At 43.0% G+C, this 24070-nt stretch overlaps 1 pseudogene; it reads left to right on the top strand.

Moving 5' to 3' along the window:
* LOC101359044 (HLA class I histocompatibility antigen, alpha chain G-like) overlaps window positions 1–23687 on the top strand; it is a 71346-nt pseudogene extending 47659 nt beyond the window's left edge.
* The last annotated feature ends 383 nt before the right edge of the window (window positions 23688–24070 follow it).

Below are 24070 nucleotides of genomic sequence, written 5' to 3'. Positions count from 1 at the left end.
CGCCTCCCCGAACTCCTTTTGAGTTGGGACTGTGTCCACCCTGCTGGCCTCTCAAAAGGAAGGGAGGAAAATGGGAGAGATGCCAGAATACTTCCTCCCATGGGTGTGGAGAGTGAGGAGTTAGCCCAGATTTCCAGATCATGTACCAGAGAGTGGCTTGCCCAGAGGAACTCTTCTTTCTCTCAGAGACAGTTAAGGGATCCACACTCTATGGGGATAGTAAGGAAGATGATTCCTGACTGATCAGCAGTTCTCTTTGATCCTGGAATCTACACTGGGAACTACCAGGGACCTTCTCAAGTCTTGTTCTCTGCCTCATACCCGATGAGTTTGGAGGTCTGATTCCAGCTTTTTTGAGTTTCCTGGCCTCCACCCAAGTCAGAACTAGAAATTTCTCTTCTCCCCCTCAGAAACCTGGAGCCTGCTAATCTGGGATGCCTCACCCTGATTCTAGAACTTTCCAAGTAACAGGAGATTATCCCAGATCTCTGGTCCAAGCTGGTGTCTGGGTTTTGCACTCCCTCCCCTACCCCAGTTGTCCCGTCCATTCTCAGGATGGTTACATGAGCACTGCTCAGGTGGCCCATGGGATGTAATGCAGAGTTCCTGAATTTTCTAATCCTTCTCCTCAGTGCCTCCAAAGACACACGTGACTGACCACCCCATCTCTGACCGTGAGGTCACGCTGAGGTGCTGGGCCCTGGGCTTCTACCCTCTGGAGATCATGGTGACCTGGCAGCAGGACGGAGAAGTCCAGACCCAAGACATGGAGCTTGTGGAGACCAGGCCTTCAGGGGATGGGACCTTTCAGAATTGGGCGGCTGTGGTGGTTCCCTCTGGACAGGAGCAGAGATACATGTGCCATGTGCAGCTTGAGGGACTGCCCAAGCCCCTCATCCAGAGATGGGGTAAGGAAGGGATGAGGGCGGAGCCTTTTCTCAGGGAAGGCAGGAACCCTTCTGGAGGCCTCCAAGGAATCAGGGCTCCTCACCTCCCTTCTCTTTCCAGAACTGTCTTCCCAGCACACCACATTGTTGCTGGCCTGGTTCTCCTTGGAGCTGTGGTGGCTGGAGCTGTGATCTGGAGGAAGAAGTGCTCAGGTAGAAATGGAAGTAGGGTCTGAGTTTTCTTGTCCCACTGGGGAGTTTCCAGTCCCAGGTTGGAAATTTGCCGTCTCCTGCCTTGTTACAGGAGGCATCATCCACACATGCTGACCCAGTCTGGAGCCCTGTGTGCTAACAATTACTCTTTTGTAAAGCACATGTGAAAATGAAGGCAAATCTTTCACCTTAATGGTTCTAGTGATGGAGACTGATTCCCAATAGTCGAAGGTCACAGGGGAAGGTTCCTGCTGAGGACAGACTTCCAGGAGGGTGGTTGATCCAGTCCCTGCACACCTTTCCTTGTGTTTCGTCATCCTGCCCTGGGTCTGCAGTCAGTTCTAGAAACTTCCTGCGGTCCAGGACTAGCTGGCTCTTCTAGGACCTCATGGTCCTGCCACCTCCCCAATCTTTCACAGAATGCTTTCTTCTCATAAGTGGAAAAAGAGAGAGCTATGCTCAAGCTGCAGGTAAGCGTGAAGAGTGAGAGGCTGATCCTGACACCCTTGGGATAGTGTAGATGGGAGCTCATAGAGGAGCCCCGTCATCCTATAATTCCTGTTCTTTAGTCTCATCTTCTGTGGGGTCTGACCAGATCCTGTTTTTGTTCTTCTCCATGCAGCAACAGTTCCCAGGACTCTGAAGCGTCTCTCATGGCTTCTAAAGGTGAGACCCTGGGGGCTTGACATGGGAGAAGAGTTGAAGCAGAGAGAACACGACTGGGTTATGGGGATTTTTTGGATTTGGACATTTTGAGATTGTGGTAGGCTGTTCAGAGTGTCAACACAAAGAGTGACCTGAATTTGTTCATGATTCTTTTCTTCTATAGCATGAGACAGCTGCCTAGTGTAGACTGAGTGATAGAAGATTTGTTCACCCCCCGTTTTGTGACTTCAAGAACCCCTGACTTCTCTTTATGCAACTGGTGTCTGAATGTGTCTGCGTTCCTGTCAGCATAATGTGAGGATGTGGTGGGACTAACCTACCCCTGCCCACCAGGATCCCCTCACCACCCTGACCTTTGTCCCTTCCATGATCTATGTTCCCTGTTACAGCAGAGGTGGGGCTGAAATAACTGTATTTTGAGCATTGCTGAACCTAAATTGTAACCTGTTATTTCTCTAGTAAACCCCATAATCGAGAGTATTGCCTGTGAGTTCTGTGTGGCTATTGCAATGAATTATCGAACTCAGCAAAGAAGTAGAGAGTGGCGTGGGAGGGACGATTGGTGTCAGAATTGGTAAAGATGGTGAAGAGAGGAGGCATGTCTGACCTCTGCCTCATAGGAATCAGCCTTAGGCTGTTGATCTTAATTCTCCTTGCCCCTTGTGAAGTTAGAGGAGGTCACACCATTTTTACACGGGGCCTGTGCCCAGTCGATGCCCAGGACACCATGGGCTTTGATGTGGTCACTCCTTGGCTGGGTCATCTTCCCATCTCCATTTTCCTTGTCCCTTCAGTAGAAACTTGTCCCACTAGGACCTGTCATCACAGGGACTCAGACCTCACCTGAGCTTTGTCCTGTCTCTAGGGCTGTGGGCAGTGGGGGCTTCATGTGGACGGGTCAGCCAGGGCTCAAGCCTAAGCCTGGCTGCAGGAGTCACTTTGTCATTGTCCCCACAAGGCCCAGGGCAGCCCCTGCACGCAGGAGTCTCTATGGTAATGAGAGATGAATTTTCAGACTCATCCAGATCCCACCCTCCTAGCACTGTTTCATGGATAAATCTTTTCATCTTTTTCCTAACTTTTTTTAGAGAGAAGGAATCGAATAGTTACTAATCTTAGATAAATTTCTTTTGTTTCCATTCTTTTCAGCTCACTCATCCCCTCTCTCCCTGCCCTTAGCTCTATAAACCTAGTGCTGCCTCCTGTCCAAACTCAAGGATTCATAAAGTAGAGGCTAATTTAAATTCACCATTGATTGTAAAATAGTACCCATCAGCCAAGGATCATTCTTTCATGAAGATGGAAATGAAATTGTGTGCTGTAGTGTGCAGGAGGTGTATGGGGAGTGGGCTAGAGGGAGGGGGAGACAACAGCCCTTGTGAGAGAAGTCCAGGTGGCATTAATGTCAATATGAGTGGATGTTGTGCTGTATCTGCCACAGCACAGCATTTGGTCTAAGGCTACATTAATAGAGACACTGTCTCTAAAATAGGGAGGTGCTCTGCACCAGACTGGTCATTCATCCTACTGACATTTGTTGAATGCTGCCTACATGACACACACTATTTTTGCATCTGGGAAACATCAGTAAATTAAAAACAGATAAAAATTGCCCACCCGTGGAGCATATGTTTCAGCAGAGACAGACTATAGACTATTAACATAGTGTGTTAATTTCCTTGTCACTGTAACAAATTACCACAAATTTAGTGACTTAAAAATAACACATTTATTCTCTTATAGTTCTAGAGGTCAGAAGTTTAAACTGGGCCTGCAGGGCTGCTTTCCATCTGGAGGCTCTAGGGGAGAATCCGTTTTCTTACCTTTTCCATCTTCCAGAGCCTGCCTACCTTCCTTGGCTCTTGACACCTTCTTTGATCTTCAAAGCCAGCAGCTTACAATCTCCATTCTGATGTCTGATTCCATCTTTACGTTCTCTCCCTCTAACTTTGGCCTTCCTGCCTCCCTCTTGTAAAAATCCTTGTGATTATATATCATTGGGGCCACCCAAATAATCCAAGAGAATTATCCAATCTCAAATCCAAACTAAACCACATCTTCAAAAGTCACTTTTGCATAGAATGTAACATATTCACAGGTTCCAAGGATTAGAATGTGGACATCATTTTTCAGCCTACCACAGATAGTAAGTAAGGAAAGTGTTTACGTGAGAAGATGGTAAGTGCTATGGGGAAGGTGACCCACAGTGTGAGTGTGTGGGGAGAGGGAAGACAGCTGTTGAGAAGGTTACCTTTGAGGGAAAATTTGAAAGACATGAAGGAAATAGCCATGAGGATGTCTGGGGAAGTTCTTTCCAGATGGGGAACATCCAGTGCAGATGCACCAGGGGAGGGCTGTGTCTGTGTTCTGAGAGCAGCGAGGAGGCCAGTGTGGCTGCAGCAGAGTCATTGAGATGAGTTCACAGGTGCAGCCAGACCATGTAGGGACTGAGGATATTGGAAGGGTTTTGAATTTTACTCGGGGTGAGGTGGGCAGTTAAACAACTGCTGAGTAAAAGAGAAACTTGGTGGGGCTTCTCTTTTGAAAGGATCACTGTGGGGGCTGTCTTAGAATAGAGCTGAGGGATAGCAAGACAGTAGGAAAACAGGAATTTAGGACAGTATTTGAGATATTGTTTGCTTTTCCTGGGTGTGAGCAATGAAAATAGTGGGAAGTGATTGGATTCTGGATATATATTGAAGATGGATTTTACAAGGTTTCCTAATGGATTGAATTTGAATTACAAGAAAGAGAAGAGTCAATGAGGACACCAGATATTTTCGACTGTGCAGATAGAATCAGTGGAGATGGGGAAGACTTTGGAAGGAGCATATTAACAAAGGGACATCACAGGCATGCAGTTTAAGAAATGTTGAGTCTGAGATGTCTATTAGAAATGCAAGTGAGTCTGTTGGGTTGGCAGTTGGACATGTTGTTGTTAGATGCCATTGAGTTGGTTCCAACTCATAGCAATTGCATGTACAACAGAAAGAAACCCTGCCTGGTCCTGCGCCATCCTCACAATCATTGTTATGCTTGAGCTCATTGTTGCAGCCACTGTGTCAATCCATCTGGAGAAGGTCTTCCTCCTTTTCCAAAGACCGTCCACTTTACCAAGCATGATGTCCTTTGCCAGGAGGGCTTGCTAACTTGTCCAAAATATGTGAGATGAAGTGTTACCATATTTGCTTCTAAGGAGTGTTCTGGTTGTGCTTCTTCCAAGACAGATTTGTTCGTTCTTCTGGCAGTCCATGGTATATTCAGTATTCTTTGCCAATACCATAATTCAAAGACATCGGTTCTTCTTTGGTCTTCTTTATTCATTGTCCATCTTTCTCATGCATATGAGGTGAATGAAAATACTATGGCTTAGGTCAGGTGCACCTTAGTCCTCAAAGTGACATCTTTGCTTCTGAACACTTTAAAGTGTTCTTTTGCAGTAGATTTGCCCATTGCAGTATGTTGATTTCTTGACCGTTGCTTCCATGGGTGTTGTGGATCCAAGTAAAATGAAATCCTTCACAACTTCAATATTATCTCTGTTTATTATGATGTTGCTTATTGGTGCAGTTGTAAGGATTTTTGTTTTCTTAATGTTGAAGTGTAATCCAAACTGAATTCTTTGATCTTCATCAGTAAGTGGTTCAAGTCCTCTTCACTTTCAGCAAGCAAGGTTGTGTCATCTGCATATTGCAGGTTGTTAATAAGTCTTTCTCCAATCCTGATGCCATGTTCTTCTTCATATAGTCCAGCTTCTCAGATTATTTGCTCAGCATACAGATTGAATAAGTATGGTGAAAGGATATAACCCTGACACATACTTTCCTGACTTTAAACCATGCAGTATACCCTTGTTCTGCTCGAATGACTGCCTCTTAGTCTATGTACAGGTTCCTCATGAGCCAAGTTAAGTGTTCTGGAATTCCCATTCTTCCCAGTGTTATCCATAATTTATTGTGATTCACATAGTTGAATTCCTTTGCATAGGCAATAAAACACAGGTAAACATCTTTCTGTATTTCTTTGTTTTCAGCCAAGATCTATCTGACATCAGCAATAACGTCTCTTGTTCCACGTCCTCTTCTGAATCCAGCTTGAACTTCTGGCATTGCCCTGTTGATGTACTGCTGTAACTGCTTTTGAATAATCTTCAGTAAAATCTTACTTGTGTGTGATATTAATGATATTGTTTGATAATTTCCACATTCTGTTGGATCACATTTCTTCGAAATGGGCACAAGTGATCTCTTCCAGTCAGCTGGCCGGGAAGCTGTCTTCCAAATTTCTTGACATAGATGAATAAGCACTTCCAGCACTGCATCCGTTTTTTTGAAACATCTCAATTGATATTCCATCATTTCCTGGAGCCTTGTTTTTCACCAATGTTTTCAGTGCAGCTTGGCCTTCTTCCTTCAATACCATTGGTTCTTGGTTATATGCTACCTCCTGAAATGGTTGAACGTCAACCAGTTCTTTTTGGTGCAGTGACTCTTGTATTCATTCCACCTACTTTTGATGCTTCCTTCATCGTTCAGTATTTTCCCTGTAGTATTCTTCAATATTGCAACTTGAGGCTTGAATTTTTTCTTCAGCTCTTTCAGCTTGAGAAGTGCTGAGTGTGTTCTTCCCTTTTGGTTTTCTAATTCCAGGTCTTTGCACATACCATTATCAAGACCTAGCAGTCTTAATATTAGTAGAAATATTGATTAGAGAAATAAATGTGGGAAGTGACACAATAGAAATAATATTTAAAACCTTGAGAGTGAATGAGACCTCCAAAGGAGTGATTAGCTATAGAAGAAAAAGGAACAAGGACTGAACGATGTACCCTCCAGTGCTAAGTGATCTGATCAGACCACACTCCAAAAGCAAACTGCAAAGCCCTGGTACCACATGCAGAAGGCACCTAGATCAGGGAGTTCCAAACTTTCTGTGCAAAGAATCACCTGGAAATCTCATTAAGATTCAGAAGGTCTGGAGTAGAGCATGAGGTTCCATATTTATAACAAGGTTGGTGTTGATGCTATTGATCTTCAAGATCACACGTTTAGTAGTAATAATGTAGACCAGGGATTCCCACATGGCTGTGTAAACAAATGATTTCTTTTATAAGGATCAGCGCAAAGCTGGTTCCTATGAGGCAGAGGTTAAAGACGTCCCAAATGTCCAACTTTTCCAAGCTGCTTACCACTCCATCATATCTAACATCTATTACTCCCTCTCTCTTCAGTATTCTCCCTCTTGTTTTTGGGTTCCCTAATTCGTGCAGCGTCTCACAGAACTCATGAACCATATAAATGGCTCATGTGGTTTTGGAGGCTGGCGAGTCCCAGATTCGTGGGTCAGGCATAGACTTCTCCCTGGCCCTCAGTCTTTGCCCAAAGGTACTCAGCTTTCTTGCTGCATGGACTGGAAAGCCCACGGTGCTGTCTCCTGCAGGTCTCTGCTTCGTTGGTGGTGGTGGGCTCTCCTCTCTGCTCTGGAGTTGGCTCTCTTTTTTATAATTGTTTTTATTTTTTATTGTGCTTTAGGTGAAAGTTTACAGCTCAAGTTAGTTTCTCATTCAAAAATTTATACACATATTGTTTTGTGACAACAGTTGCAATTCACACAATGTGACAGCACACTCCCTCTTTCCACCAGGTTCCCTGCGTCCATTCAACCATTTCCTGTCCCTTCCTGCCTTCTCATCCTGCTTTTGGACAGGAGCTGCCCATTTGGTCTTGTATATCTGATTGAACTAAGAAACACATTCCTCACATGTATCATTTTTTGTTTTATAGTCCTGTCTAATCTTTGTCTGCAGAGTGGGCTTTGGGAATAGTTTCAGCTGTGGGTTAACAGTACGTCCAGGGGCCATAGTTTCAGGGGTTCCTCCAGTCTCTGTCAGACCATTAAGCCTGGTCTTTTTATGTGAAATTGAGTTCTGTTCTACGTTTTTCTCCTGTGCTGTCCAGGACTCTCTGTCGTGTTCCCTGTCAGGGTGGTCATTGGTGGTAGCTGGGCACCATCTAGTTCTTCTGGTCTCAGGTTGGTGGAGTCTGTGGTTCATTTGGTCCTTTAGTCCTTTGGGCTAGTATTTTCCTTTTGTCTTTGGTTTTCTTCATTCTCCTTTGCTCCGAGTGGGATGGGGCCCACTGATGTATCTTAGATAGCTGTTTGCAAGTTTTAAGACCCCAGACACCACTCACTAAAGTGGGATGTAGAAAATTTTCTTAATAAACTATGTTATGCCAGTTGACCTGGATGTCTCCTGTAACTATGGTCCCCAGCCACTCTGTCCCTCGAAGTATTTGGATGTGTCCAGGTGACTTCTTTGCTTTTGCTTTTGTCCAGTTGTGCTAACTTCCCCTGTATTGAGTGTTGTCCTCCCCTTCACTGAAGTTGATCCTTGTCTACTATCTAGTTACTGATTTCACCTCCCCCTCCCTCCCCACCCTGTAATCATCAAAAAATGCATTTTTTCTGTGTTTAAGCCTTTTCTTGAGTTCTTATACTAATAGTCTCATACAATATTTGTCCTTGTGTGACTGACTTAATTCATTCAGCATAATGCCTTACAGATTCATCTGTGTTGTGAGATGTTTCACAGATTCATCATTGTTCTTTATTGTTGCATAGTATTCCATTGTGTATATGTACCATAATTTGTTTGTCCATTCGTCTGTGGATGGGCATTTAGGTTGTTTCCATCTTTTTGCTATTGTGAATAGTGCTTCAGTGAACATGGGTGTACATATGTCTGTTCGTGTGATGGCTCTTATTTCTCTAGGACATATTCCTAGGAATGGGATTGCTGGATCGTATGGTATTTCTGTTTCTAGCTTTTTAAGGATGCACCATATCATTTTTCAAAGTGGTTGTACCATTTTACATTCATACCAGCAGTGCATAAGAGTTCCAATCTCTCCATAATCTCTCCAGCATTTGTTATTTTGTGTTTTTTTTTTTTTTTTAATTAGTGCCAGCCTTGTTGGGGTGAGATGGTATCTCACTGTAGTTTTGATTTGTGTTTCTCTAATGGCTAATGATCATGAGCATTTCCTCATGTGTCTGGTAGCATGGAATTAGCTCTCTTTTAAGGCAAAACTGACCAATCCCCTTGATGGGCCACAATTACCTTATTTGCACAGGCCAATGCAATCATGTGGGTGGGTGTCACATGACCATGGCTAGAAAGGCCACACACTAAAGTAATTAATCACACTGCACTGTGCATCAGCCTCACCTAGTCGGCTTATTAAGTAAGTGATTTCTGGGCTCTGGGCGCAATATTCTGAGATGATAGATCTGATGAGAGGTCTGAGTATGTTGTAACAATTCCCACAAGCACTCCTGGTGCTAGCCAGATTTGGAACCACTGAGTTCAGTGATCAGAGTAGCACCCATGGTGATGAGGGATCTTAAAACCCCATTTAAATTGTTTTATTTGTAGGAAAGAAATGGGAGGAGAAATATCAGTTATGAGATGTGATGTTGGAAGATACATGTCATTTCCGGACTATGCAGTGTAGCCAGGTGGAAGATTTAGGAAGTGGCTTACAGCTCAGCAGAAAGAAACTCTGCTTGCTTGCGCTATGAAAACTCCCCCACTGATTTCCCATTCACTTCTTGGTGCAAACAACAAAATCCAATTTTTTTTAATTGTTGTGCTTTAAGTGAAAGTTTACAATTCAAATTAGTATCTCATACAAAAACTTATACATACATTGTTTTGTGACCCTAGTTGCTCTCCCTATACTGTGACAGCACACTCTTCCTTTCCATCCCAGATTTCCCATGTGCATTCAACAAGCTCCTGACCCTCTATGCCTTCTCATCTCGCTTGTGGACAGGAGCTGCCCATTTAGTCTCATGTATCTAATTGAGCTAAGAAGCATACTCTTCACAAGTATCATTTCATGTCCCATAGTCCAGTCTAATCTTCATCTGAAGAGCTGGCCTTGGGAATGGTTTCAATCCTGTGCTAACAGAGGTCCGGGGACCACGTTTTCCAGGGTCCCTCCAGTCTCAATTAAACCATTAAGTCTGGTCTTTTTACTAGAATTTGAGTTCTGCACCCCACTTTTCTCCTGCTCTGTCAGGGACTGTCTGTTGTGTTCCCTGTCAGGGCGGTCATTGTGGTAGCCAGGCACCATCTAGTTCTTCTGGTCTCAGGCTGATGAAGTCTCTGGTTTATGTGGCCCTTTCTGCCTCTTGGACTGATACTTTCCTTGTGTCCATTCTCCTTTACCATGTGGGTTGGGACCAACTGATGCATCTTAGATCACTGCTCACTAGCTTTTAAGACCCCAGATGCCACTCACCAAAGTGGGATGCGGAACATTTTCTTAAAAAACTTTGTTATGTCAATTGACCTAGATGTCCCCTGAAACCATGTTCCCCAGACCCCCACCCCTGCTACTCTGTCCCTGGAAGTGTTTGGTTGTATTCAGGGAACGTCTTAGCTTTGGTTTAGTCCAGTTATGCTGACTTCCTCTGTAGTGTGTACTGTCATTCCCTTCACCTAAGATAATTCTTTTCTACTATCTAGTTAGTGAATACCCCTCTCCCTCCACACCCTTGTGACCATCAAAGAATGTTTTCTTCTGTGTTTAAACCTTTTCTTGAGTTCTTATAATAGTGGTCTTATACAATATTAGTCCTTATGCGACTGACTAAGTTCACTCAGCATAATACCTTTCAGATTCCTCCATGTTATAAGGTATTTTATGGATTCATCATTGTTCTTTATTATTGTATGGTATTTCTTTGTGTGAATATACCATAATTTGTTTATCCATTCATCTGTTGATGGGCATCTAGGTTGTTTCCATCTTTTTGCTATTGTAAACGTGCTGCAATGATCATGAGTGTGCATGTATCTATTCACGTGACAGCTCTTAATTCTCTAGGATATATTCCAAGGAGCAGGATTACTGGATCATATGGTATTTCTATTTCTAGCTTTTTAAGGAAGTGCCAAATCGATTTCCAAAGTGGTTGTACCATTTTACATTCCCAGCAGCAGTGTATAAGTGTTCCAGTCTCTCCACAACCTCTCCGACATTTATTATTTTGTGTTTTTTGGGTTAATGCTAGCCTTGTTGAGGTGAGATGGTATCTCCTTGTAGTTTTGATTTGTGTTTCTTTAATGGCTAATGATCATAAGCATTTCCTCATGTGTCTGTTAGCTGCCTGAATGTCTTCTTTGGTGAAGTGCCTATTCATATCCTTTGCCCATTTAAAAAAAAAAATTTATTGTACTTTAGATGAAGGTTTACAGAACAAATAGTTTCTCATTAAATAGTCAGTATACATATTGTTTTATGACATTGGTTAACAACCCCACGACATTCAACACTCTCCCTTCTTCACCTTGGAGGACCTTTTTTTTGGTGAAAATATACATAGCCATAGTTACATCATTTCAAAAGTTTCTACATGTACAATTCAGTGACATCGATGACATTCTTCCAGTTGTGCTGCTATTCTCAGTATACTTTTCCAAATTATTCCATCACCATTATCTTCAACTCACTGACCCCTACGCTTCCCATCAAACCTTTTGAGTTGCTGTTGTCAGTTTGGTCTCACATAGATAATTCCTTTTTTTTTGTACCCTAGATGAAATTTGCAGAACAAATAGTTTCTCATTAAACAGTTAGTACACACATTGCCCTATGACAATGGTGAACAACCCCACGACATGTCACCACTGTCCCTTCTGAACCTTGGGTTCACTACCATCAGCTTTTCTGTCCCCTCCTGCCTTCTAGTCCTTGTCTTTGGACTGCTGTGCCTTATTAGTCCCATTTTGTTTTATGAGGCTGTCCAGTCACCAGCTGAATGGTGAACTTTGGGAGTGACTTCACCACTGAGCTAAAAGGGTGTCTGGGGGCTATACTCTCAGGGTTTCTCCAGTCTGTCAGGCCAGTAAATCTGGTCTTTTTTTTGTGAGTTAGTATTTTCTTCTACATTCTTCTCCAGCTCTGTCCAGGACCCTCTATTGTGATCCCAGTCAGAGCAGTCAGTGGTGGCAGTCGGGCATCATCTAGCTGTACTGGACTCAGTCTGGTGGAGGCCGTGGTAGCTGTGGTCCATTAGTCCTTTGAACTAATCTTTTCCTTGTATCTTGTTCTCCTAATTTTCCCTTGCTACCAAAGGGGTGAGACCAGTGGAGTATCTTAGATGGCTGCTCACAGGCTTTTAAGACCCCAGATGCTACTCACCAAGGTAGAACGTAGAACATCGTCTTTATAAACTGCGTTATGCCAGTTGAGCTAGATGTTCGCTGAGACCATGGTCCCCACAGCTCTCCGCCCAGCAATTCAGTCCCTCAGGGAGTTTGGAAGTGTCTGTGGAGCTCCCATGACTTTTTCTTGTACAAGTTGAGCTGGCTTTCCCAGTATTGTGTACTGTCTTAACAAAGTTACCACTTATCTATTGCCTATTTGGTTCCCCCCCAATCCCTAGTGACCAACAAAGATTGTTTCTTTTTGTGTGTAAACTTTTACCTGAATTTTTACAGTAGAGGTCTCATGCAATATTTGCTCTTTTGTGATTGAGTTATTTAACTCAGCATAATGTCCTCAAGTTTCATCCATGTTATGAGATGCTTTACAGATTCATCATTGTTCTTTATCTTTGCATAATACTCTATTGTGTGTATGTACCATAGTTTGTTTATCCATTCATCTGTTGATGGGCATCTCGGTTGTTTCCATCTTTTTGCTGTTGTGAACAGTGCTGCAGTGAATATGGGTGTGCATAAGTCTATTCATGTGATGGCTCTTATTTTTCTAGGATATATTCCTAGGAGTGGGATTGCATTTTGTAGTGCTTTTTTTTTGTGTGGTGCTGACATTTTCTTTCTTCCTCCAACTCTCTTGTGCTGTGTTCCTTTTGTTTGTGGATTTTTTTTTCATTTCTTTTGTTTTCGTAGGTTTTGTTTTTACTGAGACTTTATGTTTTTCTTTTATTTTGATGAGTAGGTTTGTTAACTTTCTTTGTGGTTACCTTGAAATTTACCCATATCTTCATAGATTTGAACCAGTCTATTATTACTTGGTATCGCCTTGCCTTCCTCTCCATTAGAAGGTTCTATACCTATACCGTTTATTCCCTCTTTTATTGTTCAGATGCTGTTGTCATAACAGATTAACCTCTCTGGTTCCCTGTTGTAATTCTTTTGGTTTTGCATAGTCCTTAAGAGTTCTGTCCTGTTTTTGTAAATGTTTTGATATTGTCTGCTGTCTTCAGGGCATTCAGTGGTTATTTTCCTCATTTACTGATTGTATATTTGTTTCATCCTGCTTTTTTGTTTTATTTGGTTATGTCTGAGCAGGAGGGCTGTGCATTCTTTGTTGTTTGCTCGTCTGTGGGCATAATACTTTTCACCTCCTTCTTCAATGGTCGGGGTCAGTCAGTCAGGTATGGTACAGCAGGTCAGGTCCAGCTGAAGGGGAGTTGCTGGGATGGGTAGTTTGTGGTATGTACCAGGGCTTACACTGCGGACCAGGAATCAGTGCAGGGCAGGTTCCAGTAGGCTGTGCCTGTGCTGCGTGGGATAGTAATGTTCAGTGCATGGTGCAGGTAGGCAGGAAGGAGGGGGTAGATTGTGATGTGTGGAGGTAAAATGTGTATGGGAAAGAGGAGAGAGAGGAGAGAGGAACAGGAGCCAAAAACATACACACAAACAAAAAAGAGTGGTAAGGGAGCTTGTTGTTGCAGTGGAAAGATGAGAGACTGAGAAATGAGAAAAAACAAAAATGAAAAGAAAAAAGGCAAAAGAAAAAATAAATCGAGAAAGTGGAAATAAAGAAAGACAAAAAGAGAATAAGAGAGAGAAGAAAACAAAACAAAGAAACAGAAAAAAAACAAAAACAAAAATAAAGAAAAAAAAACAAGAAAAAAGAAATGCCCCCATGGATGTTCCTGTGTGTCTGCACAGAGTAACGGAGTAGCTTCCAAGCCGCATGGTACTGGCCTGCTAGAAGGGGCTCCCAAGCCGAGAAAAGAAAAAGAAAACAAACAAATCAAAACAGATCAAATCAGAGCAAACAAATGAACAAAAAAGCCCCAGGGTTCCCACCAGCCTGGCGGCACGGGCCGGGAAGCCGTTTCACAGTCGAGCGGTGTTTTGCAGCCTTTCAGGAAGAAGCAAAGATGGCTACAGAGCCAGGTATTTGAGAGAGAGACGGGGGAGTTGGCGAGAGGTAAGGAAGAAGTCTAAAGAAGCGGAAAAATGCAACACCAGCAGCCAACAAAAGGCACTCGGAGCTGGCCAGTTTGGGTTGGTGGAATCCAAGTGATACTGGGGTGAAGCTAGTGCTTCCTGGACAGGAGACTGTGGCTGCAGAAAGCAGAGGAGGCTAAGTGGGTGAAGGGTAGGGGGTGTGAAAGCCTATATCGCTGGTTACCAGTTGTTCTGTTTCCTGCTGGAAGTTCCGTGAAGCTGCTTTCTCATACCCCCTGTTTGCTAATCTCTGATAAGAGTTCAAGATGGCGGATCCGTACTGCAGTAGCTGATAGGGGACCTCTGAATGTATCTCTCCTCGCTCTCTGTGCTTGGTCAGTTTCTTATTCCATTCGGTACTTGGCTAAGTTCTTTATCTCTTCATTTGATGCTTAGGGTTTCAGGATTGATGTGTGAGTCTGTTTGACTTAGTTTTTCTCATCTTTGATGCGGAGGGATGGCATGGTGCTTCCGACTATAGCGCCATCTTGCCCAGAGGTGCTCCTTTGGCCATTTTTTAATTGGGCTGTGTGTCTTTTTGTTGTTGAGGTTTTGCAGTATCTTGTAGATTTTAGAGATTAGATGCTGATTGGATTTGTCATAGCCAAAAATTTTTTCCAAGTCTGTAGGTTGTGTTTTTACTCTTTTGGTGAAGCCTTTTGTTGAGCATAAGTTTTTGATTTTTAGGAGCTCCCAGTTATCTAGTTTCTCTTCTGGTATTTGTGCATTGTTATTTATGGTTCCTATTCTGTTTATGCCATGTATTAGGGCTCCTAGCATTGTCCCTATTTTTTCTTCCATGATCTTTATCGTGTTAGATTTTATATTTAGGTCCTTGATCCATTTTGAGTTAGTTTTTGTGCATGGTATGACGTATCGGTCTTGTTTCAGTTTTTTGCAGATGGGTATCCAGTTATGCCAGCACCATTTGTTAAAGAGACTGTCTTTGCCCCATTTAACGGACTTTGGGAATTTGTCAATTATCAGCTGCTCATATGTGGATGAATTTATGTCTGGATTCTCGATTCTGTTCCATTGGTCTAAGTATCTGTTGTTGTACCAGTACCAGGCTGTTTTGACTACCATGGCGGTATAATAGGTTCTAAAATCAGGTAGTGTGAGGCCTCCCACTGTGTTCTTCTTCTTGAGTAATGCTTTACTTATCTGGGGCCTCTTCCCTTTCTATATGAAGTTGGTGATTTGTTTCTCCATCTCATTAAAAAATTTTGTTGGAATTTGGATCAAGATTACATTGTATCTGTAGATTGCTTTGGGTAGAATTGGCATTTTCACAATGATGAGTCTTCCCATCCATGAGCAAGGCATGTTTTCAGACTTATGTAGGTCTGTTTTGGTTTCTTGCAGTAGTGTCTTGTAGTTTTCATTGTATAAGTGTTTTATGTCTCTTGTTAGATTTATTCCTAAGTATTTTATCTTCTTGGTGGCTGTTATAAATGGGATTGATTTGGTGATTTCCCCTTGGAAGTTCCCTTTCTTGGAGTAGAGGAATCCCACTGATTTTTGTATGTTTATCTTGTATCCTGACACTTTGCAGAAATCTATTTGTTCCTGTAGTTTTCTTGTGGATTCTTTGGGTTTTTTTGTGTATAAGATCATATCATCTGCAAATAGAGATACTTTTACTTTTTCTTACCAATTTGGATGCCCATTATTTCTTTTTCTAGCCTAATTGCTCTGGCTAGGACCTCCAGCACAATGTTGAATAAGAGTGATGATAATTGGCATCCTTGTTCTGGTTCCAGTTCTCAAGGGGAATTCTTTCAGGCTCTCTCCATTTAGGATGATGTTGGCTGTTGGCTTTGTATAAATGCCCTTTATTATGTGGAGGAATTTCCCTTCTATTCCTATTTTGCTGAGAGTTTTTTTCATGAATGGGTGTTGGACTTTGTCAAATGACTTTTCTGCATCAATTGATAAGATCATGTGGTTCTTGACTTTTGTTTTATTTATGTGATAGATTACATTGATTGTTTTTCTAATGTTGAACCATCCCTGCATACCTGGTAGGAATCCCACTTGCTGTGGTGAATTATTTTTTTGATATATTGTTGAATTCTATTGGCTAGGATTTTGTTGAGGATTTTTGCATCAATGTTCATGAGGGATATTGGTCTGTAATTTTCTTTGTTTGTGGTGTCTTTACCTGGTTTCGGTATCAGGGTTATGCTGGCTTCATTTAATGAGTTTGGGAGTATTCCATCCTTTTCTATGCTCTGAAGTACCTTTAGTAGTAGTGGTGTTAACTCTTCTCTGAAAGTTTGGTAGAATTCTCCAGTGAAACCATCAGGCCAGGGCTTTTTTGTTGTTGTTGTTGTTGGGAGTTTTTAAATTACCTTTTCAATCTCTTCTTTGGTTATAGGTTTATTTAGTTGTTCTACCTCTGATTTTGTTAGTTTAGGTACGTCGTGAGTTTCTAGAAGTTTGTCCATTTCCTGTAGGTTTTCAAATTTGTTAGAGTACAATTTTTCATGGTAGTCTGTTATGATTGTTTTAATTTCAGTTGGGTCTGTTGTGATATCACCCATCTTATTTCTTATATCGGTTATTTACTTCCTCTTCTGTTTTTTATTTTGTCAGCTTGGCCAGTGGTTTATTGATTTTGTTGATGTTTTCAAAGAACCAGCTTTTGCTCTTGTTAACTCTTTCAATTGTTTTTCTATTCTCTATTTCATTTAATTCTTACTATTTCCTTTCTTCTGGTGCCCGAGGGCTTCTTTTGCTGCTCTCTTTCTACTTGTTCCAGTTGTAGGGTTAATGTTTTGATGATGGCCTTTTCTTCCTTTTGGATGTGTGCATTTATTGCTATAAACTGACCTCTGAGCACGGCTTTTGTTGTGTCCCAAAGGTTCTCGTAGGATGTGTTTTCATTCTCATTTGAGTCTTTGATTTTCTTTATTCCATTCTTAATTTCTTCTATAAGCCAGCAGTTTTCGAGCAAGGTGTTGTTCAGTTTCCCTTTGATGATTTTTTTTCCTTGCTTTTTCTGTGATGGATTTCTACTTTTATGGCTTTATGGTCAGAAAAGATGCTTTGTAATATTTTGGTACTTTGGATTCTGTTAATGCTTGCTTTATGGCCTAATATGTGGTCTATTCTGGAGAATGTTCCATGTGGGTTGGAAAAGAAGGTATACTTGGCTGCTGTTGGGTGGAGTGTTGGGTGTATGTCTATGAGATCAAGTTGGTTGATTGTAGCATTTAGCTCTTCTGTGTCTTTATTGAGCTTTCTGGATGTTTCGTCCTTCGCTGGAAGTAGAGTGTTGAAGTCATCTACTATTATTGTGGAGCTGTGTATCTCTCTTTCCAATGCTGTTAGAGTTAGTTTTATGTATTTTGGAGACCTGTCGTTAAGTGTGTAAATGTTTATTATAGTTATACCCTCTTGATGTACTGATCCTTTAATCATTATATGGTATCCTTCCTTATCCTTTGTGGTGGATTTTACTTTAAAGTCTATTTTGTCAGAGATTAATATTGCCACTCCTGCTCTTTTTGAGTGTTGATGCTTGATATGTATTTTTTCCATCCTTTGAGTTTTAGTTTGTTTGTGTCTTTAAGTCTTAAGTGTGTCTCTTTTAGGCAGCATATTGACGGATCATGTTTTTTTTTAATCCATTCTGCCACTCTCTGTCTCTTTATTGATGCATTTAGTCCATTTACTTTCAGCATAATTATTGATAGGTATGAGTTTAATGGTGTCATTTTGATGCTTGTTTTTGTGTGTTGGTGAGAGTTTCTTTGTTCCGTTTAATTTTCTGTGCTAAGACGTTTTTCTTTCTGTATTTTCTTTTCATCTTTTTTATTGTTGTTGATTTTGTATCTGAGTCTTGTTTTTTATTTTGATGTGTAGGATTGTTAGTTTCCTTTTTGGTTACCTTGATATTTACCCCTATTTTTCTAAGTTTAAACCAGTCTTTTATTTCTTTATATTGCCTCGAGTTCCTCTCCTTATGAAAAATCTATGTCTACATTTTTTGTCCCTCTTTTTTGTTTTAATGTTGTCATCTTTTACATAGTGACATTTCTGTTTTCCTCTTTCCAGTGTTTTAGCTCTGATTTATTTTTGTGACTTTCCTATCTGGGTTGATACCTGGTTGCTCTGTCCTGTGTTCTAGTCTTGGGTTGTTATGTTATTGATTTTCTAACCAGAGTTCTCCCTTTAGTATTTCTTGTAATTTTGTTTTGGTTTTTGCAAATTGCATAATCTTTTGTTTATCTGGAAATGCCCTAATTTTGCCATCATATTTGACAGACAGTTTTGCTGGATATAGAATTCTTGGCTGGCTATTCTTTTCCTTGAAGGCTTTATATATGTCGTCCCATTGCCTTCTTGCCTACGTGGTTTCTGCAGAGTAGTCCGAGCTTATTCTTATTGACTCTCAATAAGTTCTTGTAATTTATTTATTTTATGTTTGCTTACTGTGTCCTAGCATCTTGTTCTGATATGCCCAAATAGGCTGCTCGTGTGACTTAGTTTGATTATTGGTGCCTTTGAAGCTCTAACATCCTATCACCAGGTGATTAGATCTGTTACTAAGTATGTGAGCCCAGGAGTCCATTAACTTTCCTTGTAGATATTCAGCTCAGGTGTCCAGGTAGTCGGTCACCAAGTGTGTGGGGCAGGCTGTCACCTACAGTCCTAGACAGGCATGGGTGACTGGTGTAGGCCCAGGTATCTGGCTGCAGTAGGGGATCACACGCTGAGTATGGCAGGAGGCTGAGAGCTGCCCGAGTGTCTGGAAGGAAAGCGTGTCCCTGTTCCCTAGAGCGAGTAGGTAGGTGGGTTTTGCAGTCGGACTATGAGCACCCAATGCTGTTGGCTGTAAGGACCGAGAGGCGCCACTTAGTCTTGGACCCCTGTCACAGGTGGCTAGGTGGCTTGGGTGAAGCCACCAGTCCTCAGGCCCCTGATGTGGGCAGGTGAGGAACCTGCTTAGTGGGCAGAGCAGCGTCAAATGTCACAAACCTGCCACTTCACAGCTGAAACAGTTGAAGTTAGATTTCAGGTATATACCATGTTGTACTATGGTAATGAGGGCCTATGCTGTTGAAATGGGCCCACAGCAGTCTATGCAGGGGTGAAAGGCATTTGAAGTCTGTGGACCCCTTATGCCTGTGCCTAGGCAAAGAAGCTGTGCCAACCCTGAGTTCCTGATTTAGGGGAGCTGGCAGCTTATTTTTTCCCGGTTGGTTAATTTGTCCCCTCTCCAAGGCTGAGAAAATGGCTCAGGGCACGTGATGAGTCTTACTTCTGGCCCAGGGAACTCTGCAGTTGCTGAAGCTGGTCCAGGACCCAGTGCAGAGTGGGGAGGGGGAGGTAAATGGGAGAGAAGTTTTTCCCAAATGGGTTTTTTTTTTTTTTTAATCCCTGCGGTAGGCCAGATGCAAGTACTTATCTCTAGCTGCTTGAGTGCTGCTTTTCACTGGTTCTGGATGGCCGAGTAGACTTTCTGCTGCTGGGCCTCTCCTGATGTGAAAATGCCTCCCAAGCACCACTGCTCGCCTTACCATGCACAGGAGCTGATTTGGCCTGAAGGGCTCAGGCTCCCCCTGGGTCAGATCTGGCAACTTCTCGCTGCGTTCAAACCATCTTTCTCTCCCCCCGCCACTCAGTCCAATTCCTCAACTTTGCCTTTGATGTTCGGGGCTCCCAGATTGTCATATACAATCGATTCACTTGGTTTTTCGGGTCTTTGTTGTAGGAGGGACCACAGGAAGCATCTGACTACTCCGCCATCTTGGCCCTGCCTCCAGAATCCAAATTTTTTATAATTTAAACACAAAGACATTTATATGTGTGATATTGGGCCTCATTTCATTTTGGAGAAAGCCACAGAACTAGGCTTGAAGCTACACAGCCAGGAAGAGAATCCACAATCCTACCCTCAGTCAGGTCCCATATAGAAACCGTGGCTTCTGCTACTGTCAGATGCCACTACCCTCATCACCGACACCCGTGATACTGGACACTGGGCCCTGTGGCCAGGACAACTCTGACTGCTGCTTCTGGCAACTGGATGTCACCACTGCTACTCATGCCACCCTTGCCAAAGTGCATTCTGCATAGTCCCAGCTTCTCTGTATCACCACGTCCTGAGTCAGAGTCTAGCATGTGGGCATCTGATTGGTGGAGCCTCAGCCCCATTCCCATGTCCAACTGCAAGAATGTTTGGGAAAGTGAGTTTTCTTCTTTTATGAAAGAAGCTGGTTTCTGCCTCCTACCAAGACTTTTAACGTGTGGAACTCTGCTAAGGTAGGAAGAGAGTTCACGTGCTGGGGGAGAGGGAATGGGGGATGGAGAAAGAATGGCAACTGTCAATTCCTAGAGCAGTGATCTGAGACTAGAACTTTATCTGCGATGTTGTAGACACTTGGGTTTGGTTGGATGAACAAGTGTTTAATAAATAACATCTTTCCACTTACTTCCTTGAGAGTCTCTTATGGGGTTACAAATATATGGAGCAGCATTGTGGGCTGTTGAAATGATTACTAAAAATGCCTTCTTCCTGCCTTTGTCTCCTACTAGGATTAAAAATCCAGATCTATAAGACTTCATGGAGCCCTGGTGGTGCAGTGGTTAAGAGCTTGGCTGCTAACCAAAAGGTCGGCAGTTCGAATCCACCAGCTGCTCCTTGGAAACCCTGTGGGGCAGTTCTACTCTGTCCTATAGGGCCGCTATGAGTTGGAATCAACTGGACAGCAACAGGTTATAAGACTTCAGAGGATCTGTGTATGCACCAATGTTTTATATTGATTTTTATATTTCCTTGTCTTGTACATTTTTCTGAGGGGACGATCTATAATATTTATCAGTTTCCACAAAACCCCTGCAAAAGACTAAAGAAAACCATCCTAGCTTAGACATTCATGCTACTCAGTGTCTGGGCCACAAACATGAAAAGTTAGAAAATACCTGCAGAAAACTGAAAACTAAAAATAACCTACTTGATTTTTTTAAAAAACAGAATATTTTAAAATTAAGAACATTAATAATATGTCTTAAATATGACACCAAAGGCACTACTTACATCATAGCAGCATTATTCATAATAGCCAAAAGATGAAAACAACCCAAATGCGCATCAACAGATGAATGGATAAACAAACGGAAGTATATCTATGCAATGGAGTTTTTTCATCCATACAAAGGAATGAAGCACTGATACATGATAACAATATGGATGAGCCTTGAAAACATATGGTAAGTGAAAGAAGCCAGGCACAAAAGTTCACATATTGTTTGATTCCATGTATATGAAATGTCAAGAATAGGCAAATCCTAGAGATAGAAAGTAGATATGTAGTTGTCTAGGGCTGGGGGTTTTGGAGGTAAATGGGAAGTGACTATTAATAGGTATGAATTTCTTTTTGGGATGACGAAAGTGTTCAAAAATTATTTTGGCAATGGTTGCACAACTCCGAATATACTAAAAATCATTGACTTTTACATTTTAAAGGAGTGAATGTATAGTATGTGAATTATATCTTAATACAGTTGTTACAAAAACATATCTCTAAAGATAAAACATTGAAACTGGTTGGACATTTTTGAATATTTGTAATATAGATAATAAAAATGTATTAGTTAAAATTTGTACACACCACTTATTAAAACATTGTGTGTGTGTGTGGAGCCTGCTGAGGGCCCTCATGGGCAGCCCTAGGAAGGTCGGGTCAATCACCGCCCTGCTTCCTCCTCCCTCCAGTAACGTAACGTGGGGGTTAGGGGGTGACACTGTCAGTGGAGGTGACACCAAAATGTCTATAAAATTTTTATCAGTGCTTCCAGCACAGCCTGGGAAGGGCAGCCCTGCAACTTCTGGCCCATTCGCGTGGATCATCTGCCCCTGGAGCCCTGCACCCCAAGAGGTGCAGAGCGGTGGTTCCGTGCAGCTCCAGGACTCTGCCCACACAGGGCGGGCACACCAGGGTAGGTGCCTGCTCCCTGGTGGCGCTCTGACCCAAGCTTCTTGCATGGTGTCAGCACTCTGCCAGCCATAGGCAGATTCCAGCTTCCTAATGGGGACCCGCACTCCTGGATGGTGGCAGAACAGAGGAGCGACAAGTGGCTGGGACGGCGGACCCCCCAAGTCCCCCTAGAGGCCAGGTGCATGGAATCTTCTCCACAGATTCCTGGAGAACCACAGGAGATGCTTCTACGTGCAGGGAATGAGGGCGTGGGGCAGCCTCCCTGGACCCCTTTCAGGTGGGGTTTGTGTCCCCCAGTGGTGTCCCTAAGGACAAGAGGGAGGATGGGACCCATCCAAAAACCCTCCCCCCGGCTTAAGGTGTTCTGATGGGGAGGCTGAGTGTATCAGTCTCTGGATCCTTTACCCTGCTCGGGCTTTCTGGGACATTTAGGGACCATGAAGCTTTGGGTGGGAAAATAGAAAAAAAAGGTCAAGAGAAATAACTGAACAGCAGTTTCTTATGAACCCCGCCTTGGAGATTAAGCTCTGTCAGGGGTGGTTTCTCTCTGACTTTGCCCTAAACCTCTGTCCCAGGCCTGCTGCTCTCCTGACCCTGCCTTCTGACCCTACCTTTACCTACGGACCAAACGCCCCTCTTCCTGCCACTGACACCTGAAGCCTACAATGTGTGTGGGCTAGAACCTGCTTTACAATAGCATCTCCTTATAGACTCCTATGGATAAAGCTTATGTTTGATTTTCTGATTACCCCTTTGCAATTGTCCTGTCCATTTCCATGGTGCTTAAATGTGCCTCCCTTTAATGGATAATGGGAAGAAAATCAAAGACTGAATTCTCTTTGACCCTTTTTTGCAGATTCACCGTTAACACACATGACCCACCACCCTATCTCTGATAGGAGGCTTCTGTCCGACAAAGATCATGCTGATCTGGCAGTGGGACGGAGAGGACCAGACCCAGGACACGGGGCTTGTGGAGACCAGCCCTGCAGGGGACAGGACCTTCAAGAGGTGGGCAGCCGTGGTGGTGACCTGTGAAAAGGAGCAGAGATACATGTGCTGTGTGCAGCAGGAGGATCTGCCAGAGCCCCTCATCCTGAGATGGGGTAAGGAGGGAGATGAGGGCGGAGCCTCTTCTCAGAGAAAGCAAGGGGCCATTCTGAGCACCTCCATCAGGGTCAGGACCCCTCACCTTCGCTTCTCTTCCCAGAGCTGCCTCCTAAGCTCACCATCCCCATCATGGCAATCATTGCCGGCCTGGTTCTCCTTGGAGCTGTGGTAGTTGAAGCTCTGGTGGCTGGAGTTGTGATCTGGAGGCAGAAGTGCTCAGGTAGGGAAGGGGTGGGAGCTTGTGTCACCATTGTTTCACTTGTGAGTCCTCACCCCAAGTGGCTGAATTGCCCATCTCCTGCCTCTGTTTCTGTTGAGTCAGGGATAATGACCCCTAGATATGCAGGAAAATGTGGGAGGGGGCCTGGCTGGCAGAAGGGCAGGGCCTCAGCCTGGATATCTGCATGGGGCCTGTCAGGTGGATTAGGTGAGATGGGGGTGTGGGGCAAGGAGGATGCTGGGAAGTGGAGGCTGAAGAGCAGGCTGAGAAGCTTCAGGAGGCAGGCAGAGGCTGGAGGCCAGGCAGGGTCAGGCTGCATTGTACCAAGCAGGCCAATCCTATGGCCATTTCTAAGAGGCAGGTGCTGGGTCTAGGCCCATATTTATGCTAATGCTCTTTAGGATTCTGAGCAGCAGGACCAGTAGGGACTGTGGATGGGGCAAGCACTAGAAGATGAAGATCCAGCCTCCTCTGATATAGGTGGAGAATGTAGACACAATCTGATTTCCTGAAACCATGTCCTCTTTATAAAACTGATGTGGAGATATCTTTAATTTATTAAGTTTACAAAGCCATCTATTCTATGATTTTTTTTCTTGTCTGTAATCTTTTTTTTTGTTGTGCTTTAGGTGAAAGTTTACAGCTCATCTTCTATGATTTTTTTTCTTTTTTTAATTGTACTTCAGGTGAAGGTTTACAGAACAAATAGTTTCTCATTAAACAGTAGTACACATATTGTTCTACGACACTGGTTAACAACTCCACAACATGTCAACCCTCTCCCGTCTCGACCTTTTTTTTTTCTTTT

Source organism: Trichechus manatus, unplaced genomic scaffold (assembly GCF_000243295.1).
Source record: "Trichechus manatus latirostris isolate Lorelei unplaced genomic scaffold, TriManLat1.0 scaffold00115, whole genome shotgun sequence".
Lineage (NCBI taxonomy): Eukaryota > Metazoa > Chordata > Mammalia > Sirenia > Trichechidae > Trichechus > Trichechus manatus.
This window is presented reverse-complemented; position numbering and strand designations above follow the sequence as displayed.